Below are 25,413 nucleotides of genomic sequence, written 5' to 3'. Positions count from 1 at the left end.
CTTGTAGATATTGGAGAAAGGGAATGACGCAATTATAGGTGTCTGAATAACTGGTATTTATATAATTTAGAATTTTTGTAAAATGAAAAAAGAACCACATGTGGATGCTGGACATTATGTCTTTTTCCCACAAAACTCCAATGACTTCCCAGCCAAAGAAGCCCCGGAGTGGTGCCACCTAGAAAAGTGAGTATTGCTCTATATTCTGACCACAGTTTGAGTTGCTGGGGTATATGGTTGGTTAGTTTCCCTCCAGAGAAGAAATCATTGAGAGGGTCAACTTTTCCCAAGACCTAATTTTCTATTTTTAAGACGGATTAGACTGTGGACCATACAGCCATTTGTAATTAATGAGTAGGTGAAAGACGCAATGATATATATCCGAATATCCCTCATGACAATGCCTCTGTCAAATGCCGACTTGTACCATTTAGACAAAAAGGTCGGGGTATAGGGATAAAAGAAATGGTACTAGTGCTAGGTACTCCTTCCAGCCGTATGCTATCTGAGGAAGCATCTGTCAACTATATCTGCCCAACCAAGTTCGCCTAATACCAGACATAGTTTCGAACATCACAGAACTCCCAAAAACAACATATAATCAACTCCAAAAAAGAACATCAAGACAAGTGGATGTGCATGCCTACAAAAATAATAAAGGGTTAATAACAATTGCTATTGCATAGAAAACATTAGATAAAGGTAGCGAGACTCGCAACCTAGGTCAGTGTAACGGCAGCAGACCACATCTCGAGTGACGCCAATGATCATAAAAGGCCCTCTCCTTGTGGTGTTGATGTAAACTGGAGAACAAAAACAAAAGGGGAAGCGGTGGCTAGGAGGAGGTGGGTAAGAGTGGGTTTCAATTTGAAGATTGACAAAGATAAGCACATCAGCCAGACCGGGTCATTGAGCCTGGTTTGACATCAACTGTTGCCCCAGTGTCTACCCCTGGAGCAAGAAGGAGATGAGCCACAGGGTGACTTGTGGTCCCTTTTATGTCAGGTCTCTTTACTGAGCTGTTTCTTCCTTCAACACTGCATCAGGTGGTTTCAGAGGAGTTGAAAAGGAAGGAGGGATTATTCATGTGAACGAAGCAACTGCAATCTCAGAGACTTTACATCAAAAGCAAGGTTAGTGAACCAGCTACAAAGCCTCACCACTGGGATAACGCTTGTTAACACCTTGACTGCTTGAGATATTTGCCAGCTGTGAAGAAGGTCAATAGAAACGGGTGTGGTCATGATGAGCTGAGCTCGTCATCAGCACACGAGCAGTGTGCCTCAAGACGAGCTGAGCTCGTCATGAGCAGGGAAGGGGTAAAGGTACGGTATATTCAGTATACAAGCGGAGAAAGTTAAAATAACACTTCTGCTCATCTTGGGCTCCAGAAATGTTGACTCAGTCTTTCAAGGCAGCCCTTCTGGAGTAAGTCTAGAGGAAAAGGAGAAATTGAATACTCTCAGACAGCGTATCCTGCTTGTACTGCTTCGGTCCTTGGATCAGAGTGCCAGGGGATAAACAGCTGGGCGGCAGCAACAAATATTGGTGTCACATGTATATTACAAGACAGAAAGCAGAACCACACCTTTGTCTCCTTCTTAACCTACCAGTTGTTGCAGGGCTTAATGGGTGCACAAAAGAAACAGTGCCAGGGCAGTGGGGCAGCAAACTAAATGAAAGTGTCAGGCAGAGACTTATTCAAAGCATCTTGTTCAGGCCAGTACTGGAACAAACTCTATGTCTGAGGACATTCTATAATGAGGTACAGAACCACATGAAGACTGATAAACAAGGAGTCATCTGCACTTATCACACAAACATGCCTCAAGAGCCTCGCTTCTTGCAGACAGCTGAACAAGCTCACCAGACTGCACCACAGGAGTAAGACAATCCCTCTGTCACTGCAGACACTGGAGTTCATTACACTGTCTGACTGCAAGGGTCTATTCCTTGGGGCTCCCATCCAAATGCTGAAAAAAACTGCCAAGCACAGTTAGGTGCCTGCTGCCAAGGGACACTGGGTTGCCCAGGATGAGTTCACTATCCGCCTCCAGTTGGTCACGTTTGCTTAGGGCTGTGGTCTCTGATGCCATGAAGATGCAACATTTTTTACTTCTTCCTGATTCCACTAGGTTTGTGTCGGTCTCCCGCCACAGAGCTGATTTCCGAGCACAGAGGGGCTAATGCTGAGGGCTTGGACAGCCATATGCTTCTCTTCAAGACAGCCATAGGTTCATCTTCCTCGATCTGAACATGTCCCAGACCAGTATCTGTTCCTTTCTGACCACAGCCTCCAAAGTTCACCTCAATGGAATTGCCCAGTGTGTTACATGCAGCGCTTTGGTGGTAGAAACATTTATGATGACCAAAGGATTCTGAAGGATCATCAGACATCCAGGTGAGCTCTATTAAAGAGCACCCACCATCTTCTATGCATAAACCACACCTCTGCAAAATGTTAAGGAATTTAAGTTGCTATGGGCTGCATTGAGTAATCTGAAGTTATAAGCCTTTGCTGTTAGGAGGCATGGCTATGTTTCACACATTACGCTAGAGTTTTAGAATAAATCTGAATCCAGAAGTGGTACTGCAATAGAACACCAATCTAAGCTTACATCTCCTTTACAAAACGATTGGCGTTACTTCTTATTTTAAATATGGGTATTCCAGTATATGCCTAAGAAAGTGAATTATAAGAGTATCTATCTTTTAAAATGGAAATTTAATGTGAAAGAGACCATAACTTTTATTCAAGTTATTTAATCAGCCAAACAGTATATCAGTAAGCTCGAAAAAAAATATTAGGATATCATGTTTAATTAATTACTATTCATAGCATACCAGCCACAGTAAACAGTATGAATTAGAACTTCATAATTACTGATACCGTAGTGAAGAAGAAATAAAGAAAATGTCAGTATTAATTAGAGCTATATTTTAAAAGGATTAATAAATGACAGTTACTCTTGATTTCATTAACAACTCTAGCCTTTAGATAAGCAAATGTACCAGTAGGTGGGATTGTTAGAAGTTGTGCACTTGTGTCTTGGTAAAGTTGCTCAATATGTATCTGTTAACAACAGGGTCCCTAGAACTCCACAAAATACCTCAAATAAATTAGGGAATAACACCTCAACAGCCTTAGAAGGGCCACCATGATCATTTTAAAGCTTGAGATTTACAGAATGTGATAAACATATTAAGAGGAGGTAAAGTCCACATACCAAAAACAGTCCACAATAAATAAGGCTATCTGAAGTCTACTCCCCACATCGAATTATGCTAACATGACACATTTTGAAAGCTGGCCGAAGACAGGATTGTCCTACAGCAACAATTTCACACAAGGCCTTAACGTCTTTAAGTTGGCCATCTACTTCTTCAAACAAGATCCCAAGAACTAATGCTCATCTCCTAAACTTGTTTGCCCTTCTACTGATTATCTACTGAAAATATTGCCATCGTGTTGCCAAAAGTGAAACTCCTGCCATTAAGGAACCCAAGGTACAATTAAGAGGAAGAGAAGTGACCTTTAACTAGGACCAGTGCTCCATCAGGATAATACAGGGTGGCTGCCCACGCTACAGTCAGCATTGGGACACCAGATTGCTCCTATGAGCACTGAATATGGGAACAGTTTATGCAATAGTCCTCAAAATGTATTTTATCTACGGTGCAAGAAATCCAAGCAATATACTTGCCTTCTTCTCGTACAAACTTTAAAAAACCCTATTCCGAAGAGGTGATAAAGACAACTGCGATAAATTCGAGTTAGAGGGTTCCAGGGCAGTCTGAGGCACTGGGCCTCTACTGGAACAACTGGGAGCATTGGATTCCAGTGTCCTGGAACCCTAGTACTGCAGGCCCTCAAACTGGGGCTCAAGTACCAGTTTTAACACGCAACTCTTAGGTTAGCGAGGCAGAGCTGCCCAAGGCATACTCAGGGAGATGCTGTGGGCTAGAGACACAGAGCTCAACAACACAACAAATAACACTTAATAAATGAATTTCCAGTCAGTGCGTTTCCTTTGTTTTTTTAAAGTACTTTATCACAGACAAAACTAAATATTGCACGCAAATTAAAAATGATGTACAAGCAGGAGGTAGAAATGCCTGTAAGAAGACTCTCCAATGGGCTTCCCAAGCTACAGGAAGTGTGCAACATGAAAGGTCACAATTTCCTAATTCCTCCCTACATTTACCAGAAACCTCAAATCTGGAAGCACCTTTAACAGTTTGTGCACCTTCAGGCCCTAGCTCATAAAAACACATTACCCAGATATGTGCCTAAACAACATGTGGGAATCACTAAACGCTTTAATAGCCAAACAGTGTCAATGCAATGTTTCAACAATAGGTAAAATATTTCGGATGATGTCCGCAGAAATAGGCTCGATTTTAACTTTAATTGCTAGTCCTGATATAGTAAAACAGTGAACATTTAATTTCAGCAACATTTTTGTACCTTCACAAGGTTGCCTAGCAACCACAGAGAAACTAACAAGAAAGGTTCAGGCACCCCTGAACCTCAAGGCTAAAGAACAAGTTACTAACCTTAGGTAACGATATATCTGTAAGAAACATAGGCTAGTTATAGATTCCTTACTTAGAATTACCCTCAGCCGTCAGACTGGATCCGTAAAGTTTTTCGTCAGCAGTAGCCCCTCACGTCGAAAGGTGACGTTGTTCGGCTCCACGTTCGTCGTTGGCGTTGTGGTCGCCGGGATGACATTGCTGTAGCAATGTAGACACCGCCCTCGCGCTCTGACGTCAGTTATCTACACGATTTTCCATGCGAGAAGTGCAGAGCCATGCTAGACACTGACCACAGGTGCACAAAAATAGGGCCCAAAAAGGAAATCCTTAACCCTAGAAGCCAGTTTGCAGAATGGAGAGGATGGGTGGGGCGGTAAGGAATCTAAAACTAAACTATGTTTCTTACAGATATATCATTACTGAAGGTAAGTAACTTGTTCATCTGAAAGAAACAGTTTGTTATAAATTCCTTACCTTAGAATAGATACCCCAGCAATACCAACCCCGGAGGAGGGTCTGTGAACCAAGTTCACACCAGAAAGTCCTGGAGAACAGACTTCCAAAGAAGCAGTCTCTCCGGACTTGGATATCCAGGCAGTAGTGTTTATAAACATGTGCAGCGATGCCCATGTAGCTGCCTCACAGATGTCATTGAGGGGGACTCCACGTCCTAAAGCAGTGGTAGCTGCCGCCGCCCTGGTGGAATGGGCGCGTAGCCCCGCTGGAGGCTCCTTCTTTGCCAAAGAATAGCAAGCTTTGATGCTCAAGACGACCCATCTAGAGAAGGTCCGTTTGTGCATGGCCCAACCTTTTTTAGCACCCATGTACCCTACAACAAGCTGGTCATCCCCCGGAATTGCTTTGTGCGATCCAAATAAAATGAAAGCGCACGTTTTGGATCCAGATGGTGGAGCCTCTCTTCCTCTTTGGAAGGTGGAAAAAAGGTGGGCAAAGTGATGGTCTGTCCAATGTGGAGAGAAGTAACCACTTTGGGAAGGAAGGGTGGACGAGTCCGAAGGTCAACCTTGTCCAGATGAACAGCCAGAAAAGGAGGCTTATAAGAAAGTGCTCGGACCTCACTCACTCTGCGCACAGAGGTGATGGCCACCAGAAAGGCAGTTTTTAAAGTCTTAAGCCTGAGAGGACAGTTATGTAGAGGCTCAAATGGAGAGCACATAAGATACGTAAGAGCCAAGGTCAAGTCCCACTGGGGCATTACGAAGGGTACAGGAAGAAAAGGATGAGATAGCCCTTAAGGAAATGATTAACAACAGGGGACTTGAAAAGAGAAGGCTGATCAGGAAGCCTAAGAAAGGCTGAAATGGCAGAGAGGTAGCCCTTCAAAGTGCCCAGAGCAGAGCCCCCCTCCTCAGAAAGAGGGGTAGAAAGGGGATCCACAGCCTTTGCTGCGCACCATGCCACAAATTTGTTCCATCTGCAGGCGTATACCGTCTTAGTTCAGGGACGCCTGGCTGCCAAAATAACATCACAGACTTTGGGAGGCAGGTCAAAGGACGTCAACAGAAGATCCTCCTGAAGAGGCAGTCTGATTGGAGGATCGATGGCCCTGTTTTGCAGCTCAGGATACCAGACTCTTCGTGCCCAATCCAGAGCCACAAGAATGACTTGGGCCCGGTCGCGCCTGATCTTCTTCAGCACTCTAGGCAGAGTGGTATAGGTGGAAAGGGGTATGGAAGACTGCAACCCCACTCGCGATGAAAAACGTCACCTAGCGAGTGCCGCCTTGGAAATTCCAACGTGCAGAATTGCTGACATTGCACGTTCTCTTCGGTGGCGAATAGATCTAACCAAGGCTCTCCCCACTGTCGAAGGAGTCCTTGCACCACCTCCGAGTGAAGACGCCATTCGTGATCCATCATGCACCTGCTGCAGAGCTCGTCTGCCCTGGCATTCAGAGAACCTGTCAGGTGTTGCACCACCAGGGAAATGTCCTGATGTTCCAGCGATGTCCAGAGGGAGAGGGCCTCTTGACATAGGGTCCACGACCCCACCCCGCCTTGTTTGTTGCAGTACCACATGACAGTGGTGTTGTCCATGAACACTTGCAATACTCCTGCCCGGACAGAGGGAAGGAATGCTTTGAGTGCAAGACAAATCGCCCAAAGCTCCAGAAGGTTGATGTGAAACCCAGACTCCGCCGGAGACCAGAGGCCTCTGATTTCTGCCTCCCCCATGTGGCCACACCATCCCAAAGTGATGCATTGGTCACCACTGTGAACTCTGGTTGGGGAAGGGAGAGGGAACTGCTGTTGAACTAATCCTGGTTCGTTAGCCACCACTGCAATTGGTGTGTAGCGCCCTCTGAGATCTGGAAGCAATCAAACAGGTTACCCTGATGTTGTGCCCACTGGAACTTCAGGTATCACTGCAGAGCCTGCATATGCCATCTGGCATGGTCCACCAGCAAGATGTAGGAGGCCAGCAAGTCCAGTAGCCAGAGGGTGATCCTGACCAAAACTCGGGATCGAGGCAGAAAGACCGGAATCATAACCCGAATATCCCAGACTCGCTGCTAGGGAGGATAGACCCAAAACTGCATCGTGTCCAGAACCACTCCAATAAAGAGGAGCTTCTGAGAGGGAGTCAGCTGTGACTTCGGCTCATTGATGGAGAACCCCAGTGAATGTAGGAGGTTGGCCGTAGTCTGGAGGTGGGAGATGACAGCCTGGGGCAAGCCCGCCTTCAATATCAAGTCGTTAAGATGAGCAGCGATCACCGCCATCACTTTCATGAACACCCGAGGTGCGCTGGTAAGGCCAAAGGGGAGCACGGTAAACTGAGGGCAGACAGGACCTGAGCCAGGGTCAACATTTTGAACTTCTCCTTCCATAGGAAGCAGTTGACGTTCCTGAGATCCAAGATAGGATGCAGGACTTTGTCCTTCTTGAGCACCAGAAAGTAGTGGGAACAGCAACCACCAACTACTTCTGGGACAGGAACTCGCTTGATGGCACCCTTGTCCAAAAGTGACGAAACTTCCTGTTGGAGAAGGGCAAGATGATCCTCCGACATGCGGTGATGCTGAGTTGGCATGGATGGAGGGGTAGTCTCGAAGGGGAGGGAGTAGCTTCTTCTGACTATTTGCAAAACCTCCTGTCGGACGTGATGGCGCGCCAGTGAATCCTGCCGCCCACTGGCGATTGGTGGCCCTGAAAGGTCGGACTAGGAGTGTTTGGAGGCTGCGGCAGAGGGGACGGTGGTGGGCTGGCCTGCCCTCTGGCCCCCAGGGCCATGGCGGTGGTTCCCACGTCCCGGGCCGCGCAGGGGCTGAACAGCTTGCGCTGGCCTGTGGCCCTGGGTGGGACGTGGCGGGCACCCCTTGCATAGCCACAAAAGGGGCAAAAAGCAGACTGCACAGGGTGGGTGGTGGAGAGGCCCAAGGACCTGGCCGTAGCCCGAGAGTCCTTGAAGCACTCTAGCTCGTTGTCTGCCTTGTTGTAGAATAGGTGACGGCCATCAAAGGGCATGTCCATAAGAGTGGATTGGACATCCCCTGAAAAACCAGTCGACCTCAACCAGGCGTAGCGGCGAAGGGCTACCAACATGGAAATCGTCCTGCCTAGTGAGTCGTCGGTATCCAGCCCACAGCGGATGGTAAACCTTGCTGAGTCTCTTCCTTCGGCAGCTGCACAGGAGAGTATGGCCCGGCCTCCTCCGGGCACTGAGGCAGCACTTGCGCCACCGTATCCCACACAAAGTGGGTATAACGACCCAACTAACATGCAGTGTTTACCGACCACAGTCCTAAGCTGGAGGAAGAAAACATCTTCTTCCCAAGATGGTCCAGCTTTTTGGATTCCCTATCAGGTGGTGCGTTAGGGAATGCACCTTTGGAGGTGGAGGCTTAGACCACCAAGCTCTCAGGGGCGGGGTGTTGGGAGAGGAAAGATCGGTCACCCGGGGCCGAGTCAACCCTTCTGGCTCCACATGTGGAGCCGCAGGAGGGGCACCACCCGCATCCCTCTTTGAGTCGGCAGACAGACAGGGAGGAGTCGAAGAGTGACAATGCTTCTTCGAAATCTTCTTGTGCTTCGACTTACCTTACCCTGAATATGAAGACTTGGAAGAAGAGTGATGATGATGACTCCGCAACCAGGCCCTCGACCTCCCACGCGACCGGGACCTTGAACGGTGCAGAGGCAACTGCCGGGCCTCGAGAAGCTTCCAGGACCGCCCCCGCAAAGACTTCGGATTCATTGTCCGGCAGTCGGAGCACGAATTGGGGTCATGGTTGGGCTCCAGGCAGAAGAGGCACACAGTGTGTATAGGGAGGAGGAGTTGACGAACGGTTGAAGAGGAGGGAAGGCACTAATGAAGTAGTGACAGAGTAAAAGGGTAACCAGAAAGTGAGGAGAGAGATCGCAGCCACCCTATAAAAGAAGATTTTGATAAAACGTTGGTGATCATTAGAATAGACTAACTGTGTTTTTTAACGCCTTAACTGCGGCCGTTATTTCGGCGCAGTGCGGGCGTTCTAAAAGGTGGGCGTCGGCCATTGGCCGACGGCAGCACTAGCGAGGTAGTGCTGCCATCGGCTGACGGCAGCATGCAACGGGTTAAAGCTAATGAGAATGTTTAAAAGTGTACGTAACTGAAGTGGGAGGGAACTCGCACAGCTGATTGTCCAAAGGTAAAGGGTTGTAAAGGAGTGTAGTGTGCTGCCAAGAGGAAATCACTGTCTGGCCTCGCAGTGAAACATCCAGAGGAACTAATACAAAGCTCCCCCTTCTGGGGAGAGAGCACCTCTGAGCACAACAAGGGGGGACCAACAGGTCTTATTCCATAACACGTAGATTGATCAAAAGTTCATGTGACAGCGACAAAATTATTCATCCATCTTTCAAGATTTATTTGGTTGGTATTCAGTGCATACTTTCAATTTAGATCATTGAATTAACTGAGTTCATAGAATGTCTTAGTCATTGACATGTTGAAACAAATAAATCACACATCCCGATGCATTTCGGGCTCCGCCCTTCGTCAGGGGATTACTCGAAACATTATTATGGCCAGACCGAGTCGCCCCAGGGACCATATTTTGAGAAACAGAACTTTTTGTTGCACCTGTGTCCACCAAAAATTCCTTAGTCGTACCTTGCAGTTCCGCTGTTACATAAGGGCCACGCTGGTCTACAGGTATCGGAACTGGTCCCACACTCTGTCCCTGGAAGGGCACAAAATTAAAATAAAATAAAAAAAGCCCACAGGCACTCTGGAGAGGCGGTAAGGGCTCTGGCTTCAGACTGCCCTCTTCACGGTTAGCTGGAAGACTGGCTGCAATCCCTGTTTGGGAAGGGCGGAGTCCGAAATGCATCGGGATGTGTGATTTATTTGTTTCAACATGTCAATGACTAAGACATTCTATGAACTCAGTTAATTCAATGATCTAAATTGAAAGTATGCACTGAATAAGTCGCTGTCGCATGAACTTTTGATCAATCTACGTGTTATGGAATAAGACCTGTTGGTCCCCCCTTGTTGTGCTCAGAGGTGCTCTCTCCCCAGAAGGGGGAGCTTTGTATTAGTTCCTAAAAGTGCACGTATACATATATGTTTATTTAAAAGCATGTCTGATTGTTGTTTACAGTTATCCCCCGACGAAGGACCCGTGGGGTCTGAAATGCATTGGGTTATAATAAACTGCACATAATGAACATTGCTTCAGTACGTGTTATTGGAAAAAGAGGTTCGGATAACCCCCCATAACATGAGAAACTCTGGAAATTGCACTACCTTGCAAGAGGAAAGTTAAATGGATGAAATAGAAAATTAATATGGATTACAAAAGGATTACATAAAGGTTGAAAAGAAAAATGGTTTAAAACATGGATGCAAATGCAAATATGCTGTCGCCACTGGTTCGGGGCTTAAACTGGCCTGAGTTATAATGTTGTTTGGTTCCACACGTGCTGTTGGGGCTTGGCACGTCCACAGTGAGCACGCAACAAGACTAAACTGCAAGATTAGAGTTTAAAGTATTAATGGAAAGAATCGGTGTGCAACCCGCAAGAAGATGTTGATGCTAAGAAGCATATTACCCATGCTACACATTTCACGGTCAGTTTTAATCTTTAAAGCAAACAGAAGGAGATGATGGACGGGGCGCTGAAACTTTTCAGACACTCACTCCCATTCGCAGATCTGGGTTGAATCCATCATCGTTCTTTAGCTCATGGGGGCGTGGCTTAGCAAGCCACGATGGCGGCTGTGTCTTGCTGAGGCTCCGCGATCGGGCTAGCATCTTGCCCAGTTCCTGGATCGCAGGGAGCCTCAACATACCCGAATCCACACCCGGGATACCCCTGCACACTGGGGCACCCCTTGAGTGACCAGCAGCTACTGTGGACAGACAGCGCGAGCCAGACTGCTCCCTGCCAAGACCGAGGGACGCCGACCCTGGGAAATGGCGGACGCTACTGAGCCCTGCGGACCCGTGAATCGCCGAAATCCAGCTTCCTAGAGGGCGACCCCAGAAGCCATAACCAGCGACGGCTGCGAGTGAGCCTGCGAGAGAGCCCACCGGGATATACGGTGCACAGCGCCTCTCTGCGCTCCGGAGCCCCGACGCACAAGATGGCGGCCGCCGCCCCGGGGCTCCGATACACCGAGGCTGCATCCCCACCAGAAGCCTGATCGGCTCCCAGACTCGGACTACCTGCCACCACGGATCGCAAGGAGCCAGCGAGCGCACCATTGTCACAGAGCCGACCACCCCAGATGCCCGGCACCATCATTGTGAACGGTGAGTGGAGGTCTCACCCATCCCCCCCCCGGGGGTCTTGACTGTGACACCCCGACCTCGGCCCCTTAAGCCGTCATCCTGCAGAAGCGGCGCTGCCGAACGGCGCCCTCCTCCATCCCGGAGCCCTGGCTCGCAAAATGGCGGCAGCCACCCCGGGGCCCCGGCACCTTGACGCCGGCTCACCGCCGGGAGCCTGATCGAGCCCCTCGAGACTGGACAGCTTGCCATCGCGGACTGCAAGAAGCGCGCCGCTTACACGGAGCTGGGTACTACAGAAACCCGCCATCATAATCAAGGGCGGTGAGTGCCGTCCTGGCTTTCCCCCCCCCCCAGAGGACCTCATGCCGGCGCCCCGGTGACCTCCATCTCACGTCCGCCCTCGTGGGAAGCCACTGGACACACCGCCACCCGACCAGGGTGTCCGAAACGCGGCCACCTCCACTAACTGCCCGGAGAACCCGAGTGCCTGACCCTAACATGGCGCCCATGGGGACCTGACGCCGAGAACGATCGTTCTGTGAATAGGAGCGCCCTACCTACACTAAAGTCGACACCAGCGACCCGCCCCTGGCCCACGCCTCCTGACCCTGCCCTGCCAGTCAACGCGGGCCCCTCCACGCAGAGAGGAGAGGACCCCCACACAGACGGAACCGCCGACCCCGGCAAACGCACACCGCCCCTGGCACCCCTGGCAGAGGCCCCCTGAGGTGGAACGAGCCTCGCATTACACCCGGAGGGGACCGGAGGAGCTGACCGGCACTCAACTGCCACTCATCCGGTGATACTGCGTGGCGACGACCTACCGCCCTCGAGACACACGGCGACCACAGGGGGAACCCCCTCTCCCGTCTAGCAGCACCCATGGGGAAACCGAGGGCCACCCAAGCAGTCCCGGAAACAGCTGTCGAGAAGATGCCGCAGACGAGGGCATGGACGCAGACTAATGCGTCGCAAACAGACCCTACGCTATCAGCAAAGCTGGATCAAGTGCTGGCGGCAATAGAAATGTCTCGCCTCTCGATGGAAGAGAGATTGGGCACCCTGACGACAGACATTAGCCTGATTCGGGATGAACACCGTAAACTGGCAGACAGAGTGAAGGAGGGTGAACGGATCGTGACTGAATTACAACCAGCGGTGAAATCACAGGAAGCAGATATGCAGGAGATCCTGCGCCGTGTGACGACCCTGGAAGAACGCACAGTGGATTTGGAGGGACGCTCGAGGCGCTGTAACATTCGCGTACTGGGCCTGCCGGAGGGGATTGAAAACTCGGACCCCCTGGCCTACATGGAATCCTGGACTAAATCGTTTACCCCAGACTGCGACCGGTCGCCGTACTTCTCCATCGAAAGGGCCCACAGAGTCCCAGCCCGGGCTCCCAAGCCTGGTCTCCCCCCACGGCCCATGCTAGCCAAGTTCCTACACTTCCGAGACCGGGATGCTGTCCTCCGCGCGGCCCGGACGGCGGGCCCCCTGCAGGTTGAAGACCAACATGTTATGGTGTTCCCGGACTATGCCCGAGAGGTCCAACAGCAACGATCCACGTTTCTGGAAGTCAAGAGGCGCCTCCGCGCAAATGATCTTCAATATTCCCTGCTGTTCCCTGCCCGCCTTAAAGTGATCCACAAAGGGAAAGCTCTCTTCTTCGACACGGCAGCGGACGCGCAGGACTGGACCGAATTTCATTGCCCACTGATCCCTAAACCAGGACCCCAGAAGAAACGCAACAATGACTCCGGGCGATCAAGGAGACGGGGCGCAAGCCGCGCGCGATCTAGCCACTCCAAGAGTCGGGCGTCCTCCCAGGCGGGCTCACCCGATCTCACACAAATCATGCAGGAACGACGAGACGCCATACGGGCGGCCACCGGACTACATTTGTCACCCCCAGCTTCGGACCTGGAAGGTCAACCGCACCTGTTCACCCCAGAGAAAGACCGGGACAGTGATGGAACTATGTCAGGATTTGGCCCAATCTCCTCCCCCCTTGTTGTGGCACACACTTTGGACGCTGCCCTAGCCAGCCAGCCTGCCACCTCTTCGTGAACAACTGAACTGTCAACTGACATATCCTTTTCATGATTGCCTGTTGTAATGCGCGACGTCTAGAAGCCTAGACTGCTCTACCGGATAACTGCGAGCTCCAGCGAGCGATACACACTTCTCCTACTAGAGCCCGACCCGCACACAGGCCCAGCAGCGACACATGCTGCCACCCCCGCGAATTTCTGTTGGTTTTCTCCCCTAGTGGGACACTAGTTTGGATATGCCACCCCCAGTGACGTATCCTCAGTATTGGGACAGTTGCCCACCCAAAGTTCTAGTTGTTGTTAACTCCCCCAGTCCCCCCCCCCCACGTTTGAGGAAGCTTGGCGCGCAGGACCACATACGATGCACATACACGGGCGGCCCACAGGAATTGTAGAGGAGCCCCTTCCCCAACCACACCACCCTAGGAATGGCAGTCCCCCACTCAGACATTAATATTCTTACACTAAACGTGCGGGGCCTACACACACCCAGCAAACGCTACTCTGTATACTCCTACATACGACGCATGGCAGCCAATATAGCGTTTCTACAAGAGACGCACATTAACGCCACTGAGCTCAATCGCTTACAAGCCAAATGGCGAGGGACCATCTGTGCCACACAATATTCGGCATTCGCGCGCGGCGCATTAATCTGGGTGAGGCCAGGTACCCCCTTCCGGGCGCTCCGGCGCATAGTGGATAGGATGGGCAGATACGCACTTCTGGAGGGCATTCTTGATGGGCAGGAGGTACTCCTACGCAGCATTTACGCCCCCAATACGGATCAGGACCAGTTCTGGGATCACCTTACGAGCGTACTAGCCCAGTTCACCACAGTCCCGTGGGTATTGGGAGGCGACTTTAACTGCACACTAGACCCCTCACTGGACCGCTCACACCCTCCCCCCACACACTCCCCGGCCCCCCGGCAGGCGGCCCTCTTTAGAACATGGACCGCACACTGGGCGCTCACTGACGCATGGCGACACCTACACCCACTAGCTCGCATCTACTCCTTCCACTCGATTCCACACAACCTCCGGGTCCGCCTAGACCGTTTCCTCTGCTCTGCTCCGATCCTTCCTAAGATTACATCTACGGATTATCTGGGACGGATCCTCTCAGATCATGACGCCCACATTATACGCCTTACCTGGCGCCCCCCGCATCCACCGGTCCCCACCTGGCGCCTCCCTAGAGACTGTCTAACGGACCCGGTTTTCAGGGATACACACACATCCAGCATACGCGATTACTTTACACACAACGAGAACACTGCGTCATCGGTACTGGTGGAATGGGACGCGTATAAGGTGGTGGCGAGGGGAGAATGCATCAAACAGATAGTGGGGGTCCGCCGCGCCTTGGAACGGACGCTCTTAACAGCGGAACGAGCTTTAGCTGCCCTCACCAAACGGCCTGACGACTCGGAGGAACACGCCGTGCTCACGGCGGAGGCTAAAACGGAATATCAGACTGCCTGCGCTGACCTCCGGAAGTATAATTTTAGGGCATACGCCTCTAGGGTACACAAAGACAGAGACAAAACCGGGGCGCTTCTGGCCTGGATGGCGAAGCAGGAAACTGAAATCTAGCCGATCACAGACATCATCAACCCGGAGGGTGTGTTAGTGCAATCACAAGCCGAGATTCTCCTGGCATTCCAACGCCATTATACGCGAGTGTACGAGGCCCCGGCTTACTGCTCCCCGTTTCCCGCGGACCACTTTTTAGACCCTCTGACGCTGCCCACGATATCGGATGACGACAAGCGCACACTGGACGCCAGAATAATTCCCTCTGACATCACCCGAGCGATACGCGCCATGTCCCGGAATAAAGCACCGGGACTGGACGGCTTCCCACTAGAATACTACTCAACATTCTCTTCCCTGGTGGTCCCCCGCTTGTCACGGATGTTCGGGCGTCACTCCATTTAGGGAGGTTGCCCCAGTCGCTACGGGAGTCCGTGATTGTCACCTTTCTTAAGCCTCACAGGGATCCGCTCCACATGGGGTCATACCGGCCCATCACACTCCTGTCGGCAGATTGTAAGATCCTAGGGAAGATCCTGGCCTATCGATATGCACAAATCATACGCCCACTGGTCCACCCCGACCAATGCGGCTTCGTCCCAGGGAGAAATACCTCCCAGAACCTCCGCCGGGTCTTCCATATCCAAGATCAAGTACGTGACAGATTTCCCCGCGCCGCCTGCCTCATTATGGACCTAGAGAAGGCGTTCGACACCCTCACCTGGCCCTACCTGTTCTCGGTCCTGCACCGCCTTAATATCGGCCCGACCCTCATGGCATATACCCGCCTCCTATACACCGACCTCACCACTCGAGTTCGTATCGGGAAACGCATCTCACCGGCGTTTGAAGTTCGACGGGGCACAAGACAAGGATGCCCCTTGTCGCCCCTCCTATTCGCGCTGGCAGTCGAGCCGCTGGCGGTTCGACTGCGTCAGGAAGGTGTGGACTGGGGCGTACCACTCGCAGACGGAACCCATTGTGTGTCCATGTACGCGGATGATCTTCTCATATATGTCCGAGACATTGAAACGAACCTGACCCCCATAGGAGCCACATTAGCGGAATTTGCAGCAGCCTCAGGCCTACAAGTAAATTGGGACAAGTCCACAGTCTACCCTCTACACCCAGACCTACCCCCCCGAGACGTCGAACTCGGCCCACATAAGCTCTCATGGTCAGCGGAAGCTCCACGATACCTCGGCGTGCGCTTGTACCATTCTCCAGCAGATATCTTCGAAGGCAATCACCGCAAGGTGCTCGCTAGCCTACGCCCGACGGTCGCCTTCTGGAATAAACTACCGCTAGCCCCGATAGGACGGATAGCCCTCGCTAAAATGGTGATGCTTCCCCGGGTCCTTTACCATTTTACAAACCTGCCGGTGATACCGCCCAGATCCTTCTTTCGCGATGTTGATTCCCTCCTAGGAACTCTTATTTGGGGAGCGGGCCGCCACAGGGTCGCTCTGAAAACTCTTCAACTCCCCACGACACAGGGGGGACTCGGAGCACCATCCTTCGAGGCATATTTTCTCGCGGCACAGCTCCAGTGGCTGTCCTACTGGACGGCGGACCGTTACCCTCAGGAGACGGTTACCCCTACTAGCAGAATCGCAACTCCGGAGCTCACTCGTCTACTCCTCCCGGGCACCAAGCCACGGCGCACATACCCCCTCCATGTGGCGATAGCGCGCCGATGCATGATGCGGGTTCACCAGTTGTCCCCTGATAGGCCCCCATACTCCCCGCTGCTACCATTAATAGGCAGCCCTAGGCAGGATTCCTACTTCACGGCTCCACTGCTCGCCGATTGGTCCAACTGTGGCATGACAGACCTGGAATCACTCTTCGAGGAGGGACAGTTGAAGCCGCTTGACCGCTTGATCGCAGAATATGGGCTCCCTCCGGGTCAGTTCCTAAGGTACAGGCAACTGCTCGATGGATACCGGCCCCATTTCAATCTCCAAACTGGCGAGCCAGACACACATCCAGTAATACATACTATCCTACATATGGGGGTGGGTCGCCACCTGGTCACATGGTTATACAAATCCATCCGAGAACTCTCATACGCTCCCCTGACAACCCTACGAGCCACCTGGGAAGAGGACATAGGCCGCGCTCTACACGACTCAGAGTGGACCAAAGCGCTCGAGGCCCCTAAACGCGTCTCTAGGAACGCCCGCTTCAAAAATATTCAGTATTACATACTGCACAGGGCATATCTCACCCCAGCGCGATTACAGAAGTTCTACCCCTCCACACCATTCCTATGTCCCAGATGCTGCTCCCCTGCTGCAAATTTCCGTCATATGTTTTGGGACTGTCCCGACCTTCAACCCTTCTGGCGGGCAGTACACAACACACTACTGGAACTCACGGGCCTTACTACACTAGCCACCTGGGAGTCCAGTGCACTAGGCATCCTCCACATCTCAAAGCAGGAACCTGTCCATAGACGCTTCGTGCCCTTGGCGCTCCTATTAGCCAATAGATGTATAACCATGCGCTGGCGATCCCCAGAGGGCCCACCCATAGCACAGTGGAAAGGGGCGGTTAGCAAATGGGCGGCAGCGGAGGAAGACGCCTTAAGAGAAGTAGAAGCCAAGGGTGCGCGTAAAATTCCCATCTCCATGGAATGGGCCATGCTCCTTCACAGCTTCCGACAGTCCACGCAGGCGGGGGACCAGCCTGACCCTTCCCCTCCCCCCACCCGAGAAGACCGGTAGCCTTTACCTGATGTGAGCCACCCCAGGGTCGAACCCCGATAACCCCCCGCGTCTTGAGCGGCCTCTCGTACGTCCGGCCACCTGACCCCCACCCCGCTAGCCGAGAAACAGCAAACCCCCCTGCCAATCCCCCCCCTCCCCCCCCCACCTCGGATAGTAGGGCGCGTAGCCCCGTGGGGGTTCCCCCCCCCTAACCCCCCCCCCTACACCCTGCTGCCGATATCTCCCTGTTTGGACCCTGCTAGCGCCTACATGCTTCCCTCCCACAGTTCCGTTACCCCTCTGTTCACTGGTCACACTATTATATGCACAGTACAGACCCAGATCCTGCGCCGTTGTGGCAAGCAAGCGCGTCCCATCGCTTCCCAGCCTGCAGGCGCCCTCACACGATTATAATGCACTGATTAACCAATGTCATGCTCATGTGTACCAGTTCTATAAAATGAGAAAATGTTGCACACATAGCTGTTCGTGGCTGAATGTTGAGGCCACGTCGGCGGATTGTTTACTCTGTACCGGTGTACCTTTTTTTCTGCAACAATAAAAACAAATTTAAATTAAAAAAAATCGTTCTTTAGCTCATTTCGCCACCCCTGTTCAGACCCAGCCATATGCAAATAAGTCTTGACCCAGTTCCTCATTGGTAACAGCCCAGCCCAGACTGCCAAGCCAGGTCTTTCCTGGACCGGAAACAAGTATCCTGGGACAGAGTCAAGACTTATTTGCATATGGCTAGGTCCAAACTAGGGTGCCATGGTGAGCAATAGAACGATGGATTAAACCCAGACCTTTGTGACTGGGGGTGAATGTATGCATTGTTCAGCCTTCCCTGCATCATTTGTTCTCTTTAGTTTTTATATATACACAATATAAAGTTAATATTCCCCGCAAAGATATTTGGAATTAGTGCACCAATGTAAATTGGTCACTCTTTTTTGATTTGTGTCTCCCAGGCATAAAAAGTGGGTGACCTTATCTATTTCATGATATGCATTTGATACTTGCTTTCAAAGAAAAATATATTTGTGATCTAGTCAAATCACGAGGACAATTGCTCAAGCCTTAACATTTATGATGGTCTTCTGTCAGTCTGTCAGTGGTTCCATACTGTCAACTGCATGAATCACTTTTCTATTCTACACCTTTGTGTGGTTCTTATTAGGTCTCGCCAGAGACAGCACATGTGCTGTGGCTGCCGATGCATTTTGTTAGTTTAAATGGGAATAAGTGCCCGCCCACTGCTTACCATTGGTTGGATTCATCATCACTCTTATTTGCTAGCTCGTATTTGGTCAGCACGCACCAGCTTCACTTCCTCTCCGTGTGTTTGTCCCTCCCCAGTAGCCTAGCCCAACTACTGCTTCCTTGCCCAGTGAGTGTTGTTCTGCTGCATGCACTTTTGGGCCGGCTGCCTTTTTTTAAATTTATTTTTTTAACTACTTCACACCATAAGAGTGATTGAAAGCTGTCTCCCTCTCATCCTTCTATGCCTCACCTCTCTGTGTTGTTGCTCGCCCCTACCACCCTCCCGTCACTCTCTGTGTTGTTGCTTGCCACTCCCAACCTCCCACCTTGTTGCTTGCCCCCTCCCCTGGTAGAAAAAAATCAATCATTGCCTGGACAAAGAAACCATGGATCACAAATAATCCACAAAGTTGATTTCTAAAATGCAGAAAATCTCTGAGAACTTGCATAGCTGTAATCCCTTGTTATCCTCTGGTTGCACTCTGTGCCAAGATACTTCATGTATGTCAACTGGGCAGAAAAAGCTCCGACTCAATCAGAGTCCGCTGAGCAGTCACCAAGGCAGAGCTAGACTCAGGATGCAGAATGACAGCGCTCTGTGACATGGCTACCTCAGGTACGGTGAGGCGAGTACTTCAGCGGGTCTGTCCAGACTGCCCTGTGTGTACTGTATTTGTCTTTGAATGAATGGAAGAGCGACAAGCAGGGCCCTGGCGGCATGTTTGCACACTTGCATTCTTCTTTCCTATCTCTCCCATGTTCGCTCTGGATGTCTGCTCAAGGGCCTCAAAGTACGTTTGTGCGTGTACTTATTAGGCCAGAAATCAATGCATATTTGGAATATGAGTTTGCTAGTGCTCACGTGGTATTTGGAGTGGTCTATAAAAGTATGCATGTCGATACAGAGTCCTGTTTATTTTGGTCTTAGCATGTATGTCATCACATGTATCTGAGTTGGTGCTGCTGTGCACGGATGTCAGTGCCTCAGAACGAGTATCTGACAATCTAACTTGCCTTTTGTGCTTAGGATTGCCTGCTAGTATTTTGAAGAGAAATGCTACAAGAGATTACCTCAGACACATTATACCCTTTTCACTTCCTGATAACAAAAAGCATTGGCAAAGCAATAGGTCGTGCTTACGCAAGAGCTATTGGTTTCGACATTTTTTTTTCACCATGTTGTACAGCAGCATGGCTGAAAGTTAAGAAAAAAAAGCGATATGATGCGGCCAGCGCTGGACGTCAGAGCGCCTTTTTTTCCTGACTTTCAGCCATTCTGTACAACATGGCTAAACAAAACATAGCCAAAGCCAATAGCTTTCAAACAGGGCTTCAGCAATGCTTGTTTTACTGCTGAACTTCTCCTCAACCTTCTCCCACATCCACACTCTCAGACTACTTCCAAGGCATCGATCCCCTGTGAGCTTATGTGGATTGGTCGGTTCTTGAAGCAGAGAAAGAAACCGCCGGATTGATCAATTGATCACCAGAGATGTCACTCTGTGCCACAAAACGATGGTGTGCGAAGTGTCTGAGAGCAAGCCCACGTGCGACTGATAAACAGCAGACAAGCCGCTCAGTGTTCTTCGAAAACACTCATGTACAATGCTATGAGGGAAAAAAGGCCTAACCACGGATTCACAATAAATTCACACATGACTTTCATGTCATGACAGGGCTTTTGAAAATAAATAAAAAAGCAACTTTACACACACTTGGGAATTTCTGCCAAAACAGCACACTACCCATCTCTAGAATGCCATGCTTTTGCTATTCATAAACGTCTCATATGTTCTGCCGCCGGACAAAATGAATGTTCAGCAAGAGCTCTGCCCGACTGCTATACGAGGAAGCAAACGTAAGGTAAACACAGCCCTTGGTTTGGAAAAGGCAGTTCAGAGAGCGAGGGAGGGGCGTTTCAAGGGCCCGTCTACAGCGCTAGAGTTACTTTAAAACGAATCAGGCTGCGTTAAAAGTACAGTGCGCTCAAACCGCTCAAAATACTTTTCACTTTGCAATCAGTTCAAGCTGCACCCTGCCCTGCAGTCAGTCACCCAAGCAAGCAGTTGCTCTCAGCTCATTGGACAAAACGCAGCACTTTACTGCAGCAGTTATTTCTAATTCAGGTCAAAAGGCACAGTAACCAAGCTATCGCCATATATGGCAAGTGAAAATACACAATACCTCTCCTCGGAGCAGCAGATAGGATGTTAGCAGCGAGGCGCGCGAGCACCAAATATGGAAGTTGAAGCCTCCGGTTTCCAACAGACATTAAAAAAGAAAGTAACATCCTTACAGACGCTCTAGTCACAGGGACATTTTAAGGATTTTAGAGGCCCTGGGCCAAACGTATTTTTGGGGCCCCTGTTGGGTACTGTTTTGAATTCCTGGTTCAATTTCAGGTCGTTCATGCAGTCTTTGGCCAGATCACTAACATGCACATTCGTCCAAATTTAAAATGTCATTACATCAAATATTCAGGGATAGTGATGTGTGTTTTCAACATTGTAACACAGCAGCAGCTCACTAATTATGCTGCAAATAATCTCTGTGACATCCTCCCATTTCTCATATGTGAGGTCCTGTTTTGACCTAAAATAAAGTTTTTTGTATGGATGTTGCATGAAACAAACAACATTTCTCTGCAAAATATCTGTAATGGTCTCTCATATATCGCCCACAATAAAAATTAATTAAAGGAAATATAGTATTTAAAATAAATTGTTTAAAAATTACTACACGTAATAAGGGCAAGACTCTCTGCAGAGCATAGCTGGCTCCGTCTGGGGGGCCCCTGAAAGACTGAGCCCTGGGCCAAAGCCCACTTTGCCCATGCCTTAAAACGTCTCTGTCTAGTCATGGCTTATTTGTAATTAAAAAACATTAAAGAGCATAGCAGGATGGTGTTCTCGGTCGGCTAAACAACAAGTAATTAATTACATTTAAAGGAGGACACGAAGTTTGTTCTTTTTTATTTAAATGAAACAATCATTCACGATGGCTTTTCTATTCTACAGTAAAACGTGTTTCTCAAACTACAGGAAGACATACAAAACAGCATGTGGAACCCAAAGAGGCATGCTTACTGCAAGCTTCAGTATCAACTGCACACAAATAGGCGCCACGTGGTTATCAGAAGTTCAAGCTTCTCAAACAAAAGCAAGAGGAACCCTGTGGGCATCAGTGATGCAACTTTCCAAACCAACAGGATCCATCTGTGTAGTAGTGCAAGCTTCCCTAGCACCCATACACACAAAAAACAAGAAACACACAGGCATCTGTGGCACAAGCTTAATCCTAGTGCACAAAAAGAAAGAACTGCATAGGCATCCGTAACGCAAGTTTCCCTTAACACACATAAGACAAGAACCGAATGGGCATCAGAAGTGTAATCTTCCGGAGTCCACTAGCACAAACTAAGAAATGGAAGGGCATCAACAGTGCAAGCTTCCTTAGCGCCTAGGAGGACACACACACACACACACACACACAATGCAAGAATAACATGGGCATAGAGCTGTGCAAGCGACCCTAGTAGCAGTGCACAAACAAACAAACGAGCACTGGCAAAGCCAATAGGTGTTGGGTATGTGAGATCTATTGGTTTTGCTGGACTGGAGTGACGTGGAATTGTGTGGTGATAGAGCAGAGATTTCCCTTAACAAATTAGTGTAAAAAAAAACGATTGTGATAATACTTTATATAAATGATGACAAATGTGTGTTAAGCTTCACGTTTTTTTTTAAATGACAAAATGCAACTTTAATTCAGATACTGTATTGCAAAACCATGCAGAATGCTTGAATACGTTTGTCATATACTGTATTTACTCCAATAGATGTGAATTTTTAACACTTAAGAATGTTGATCTTATGATTTGATTATGTGATATTAATAACAAAGAAATTCCATATGCAATAATTTAAAATTTCATGTCTGAGATTAATAATTTTTTCGCATTGTCACGTGTACAGTGAAAATGTCGAAAGAAAAGTAGGTGCTACACGGGTTATAACTTAAAGATGTTTTTGTGAAACTTTCTATGTGTTCCTTAAGAACATATATGCAAAGAAGATTTATATGTGGGTTTCCTACATATGCGTAACGTTGACATTTGCAAAAATGTTATGAGTACCCTTTACTTCCATTAAACAATGACTCGATTAAAGCCTTTATTAATACATTTATTTGTGAAAATAATATTATTAGTTAGGCAAAAAAGACTCCTAATTCAGCATAATTCTTTGTGAATGAGCTGTATTTCATGTAGACCTCAAATCTTGCTTCCTTTTCCAAAAGTCAACCCATGAACTGAATAGTATGAAGTCTAGTCTGTGGGAACCTTTAGCAAAGGTGCCACTTGTATAACTCTCAATTGGGTCCTTTGACATCCTCAGCACAGCCTAACTGCAGTAGCAACAAAATCTGTTACATACTATAACAGATGCTTGAGAAAGGACTATCGACAATTCAAAAGCATTTTGTTCACTTACTCAATGAAATATCTCATAGTTCATATGACTAAGTTGGATCACTGACATAATATAGAATGACAAAATATAGACTTACCAAAATATAGTCACCAAAATATAGAAGGCCAAAATATCGAATTCCTATCTACAAACAGGTAAGTACAAAAATATCGAATCCAAAATATAGTCTGTAAAAAATATAGTCAGTCAAAATATCGAATTTTTTTAAATGTCTTAAAAGTAATTTAAAATTAATGAAATAATAAATATAATTAACTAAAACATACTTAAAAATACTCAAATAACCTTAAAATTAAGATATAATTAATTTAAGTTATTAATAAAAAATTTACAATATTTTACCGTAGGATAGCAGGAGGGTAACATTTAATATTACCACTCCAGTGAGTGCAACAGTAGGGAAAGCATTGGATAGCGTAGGGGTAAAAATTACTATTCCCACTCCAGAGAGTGCAACAGTAGGGAAAGCGTTGGATAGCGTAGGGGTAAAAAATACTATTCCCACTCCAGAGAGTGCAACAGTAGGGAAAGCGTTGGATAGCGGGAGGGTGAAAATTACTATTCCCACTCCAGTGAGTTTAACAGTAGGGAAAGTAATGATTTAATATATTATTAAAAATAAATTAAATATCAATACCAATAAAACATTAATTGAAATTAATAACCAATGTAATATTATGTAATAATTAATTAGAAATACAACTACATATTAGTTATTACAAATTAATAACCTATTAATAAATATTTAACAACTAATTAATTTTCAATAACAAAAACTAATTAATAATAAAAATGAATACCAATTAAACATTAACAGTAAATTAATTATCAATACACAAAAAGTATTTTTAATATGTAATTAATTACAATTACATTACTTCCCACCCTAGTCCCCTATAAACCCACATCCCACTACAGAAAATACATTAATACAATTATCATAATTATCAAATATTTAATTAATACAAAATAATTACCAATTAATAAACATTAATTGACAATTAATAGAAATTAATTACCAATTAAAAATTAATTAACAATACATTTAAATCAATTTAATCAATACCAATAAATGAATTTTTTTAACTTAATTACAATTACATTACTTCCCACCCTATTCCCCTATAAACCCACAACCCGCTACAGAAAATAAATTTAGAAAATTAACATAATTAACAATCAATCAATTAATACAAATTAATTGGCAAATAAAAATTAATTACCAATTAAAAAATAACAATAAATTCAAAAAGAATACCAATAAATAAATAAAAATATTTAATTAATTACAATTAAATTACTTCCCACCCTATTCCCTTATAAACCCACAACCCGCTACAGAATTAAATTACGCAAAAATTAAATAACATAAAATTCATTACTTAAAATACATTAAACATACATTACAATAATTAATATACACTTTTCACACATATACTAACATACAAAACACTTTAAAAAAAATTGATATCATTAAAAAATCGATATATTTAATGCCTATATTGTATACTTCGATATTTTGACTTCTATATTTTGAAAATCGATATTACTTACCTTAAATTCGATATTTTTAACCACTATATTGTGTCCATTCGATATTTTGTCCATTCTATATTTTTACTTCGATATTATGTCCATTCTATATTTTGGAATAGATATTATGACTGTTTACCGACTAAGTTCTAGCCTCATAGCTGCTATTAAACATTCCTCCCCAGTGCTGCGCTGTCCATTAGAACTAGTGCTGAATGGACGTTCAATGGTCGTGCGCAGCACTGGGGAGGTAGTGCTGCCGTCGGCCAATGCACCGAGGCAGCACTTAAGGGGATAATGGTTAAGGAAACTACGTAACTTGAATGACTGAATTCTTAGGGATTGTATTCTTTTTGCTTACTACATCATCCTCATCCTATCGAAGACCACAAAATTGGATAGAGTACTCTGATATTCCTGATGATGTCAAGGAGTGTCACCCTGGAAACCTTTGGAGTAGAATTGTTCATATCTTGGAACTGGAGGTGTGAATGACGGCTTTCACATCCGAGGACCAACGCAAACTGTGACATAATACTG

General features: G+C 47.7%; 1 protein-coding gene across 1 annotated transcript in view; it reads right to left on the bottom strand.

Moving 5' to 3' along the window:
* SH3BGRL (SH3 domain binding glutamate rich protein like) overlaps positions 1-25,413 on the bottom strand; it is a 227,627-nt gene that overhangs the window by 59,178 nt on the left and 143,036 nt on the right. The window lies entirely within an intron of this gene.

This window comes from Lissotriton vulgaris, chromosome 4_1, assembly GCF_964263255.1.
Source record: "Lissotriton vulgaris chromosome 4_1, aLisVul1.2, whole genome shotgun sequence".
NCBI classification, from domain to species: Eukaryota; Metazoa; Chordata; class Amphibia; order Caudata; family Salamandridae; genus Lissotriton; species Lissotriton vulgaris.
The sequence above is the reverse complement of the archived record's forward strand: the minus strand, read 5'-3'. Positions and strand labels throughout refer to the sequence as shown.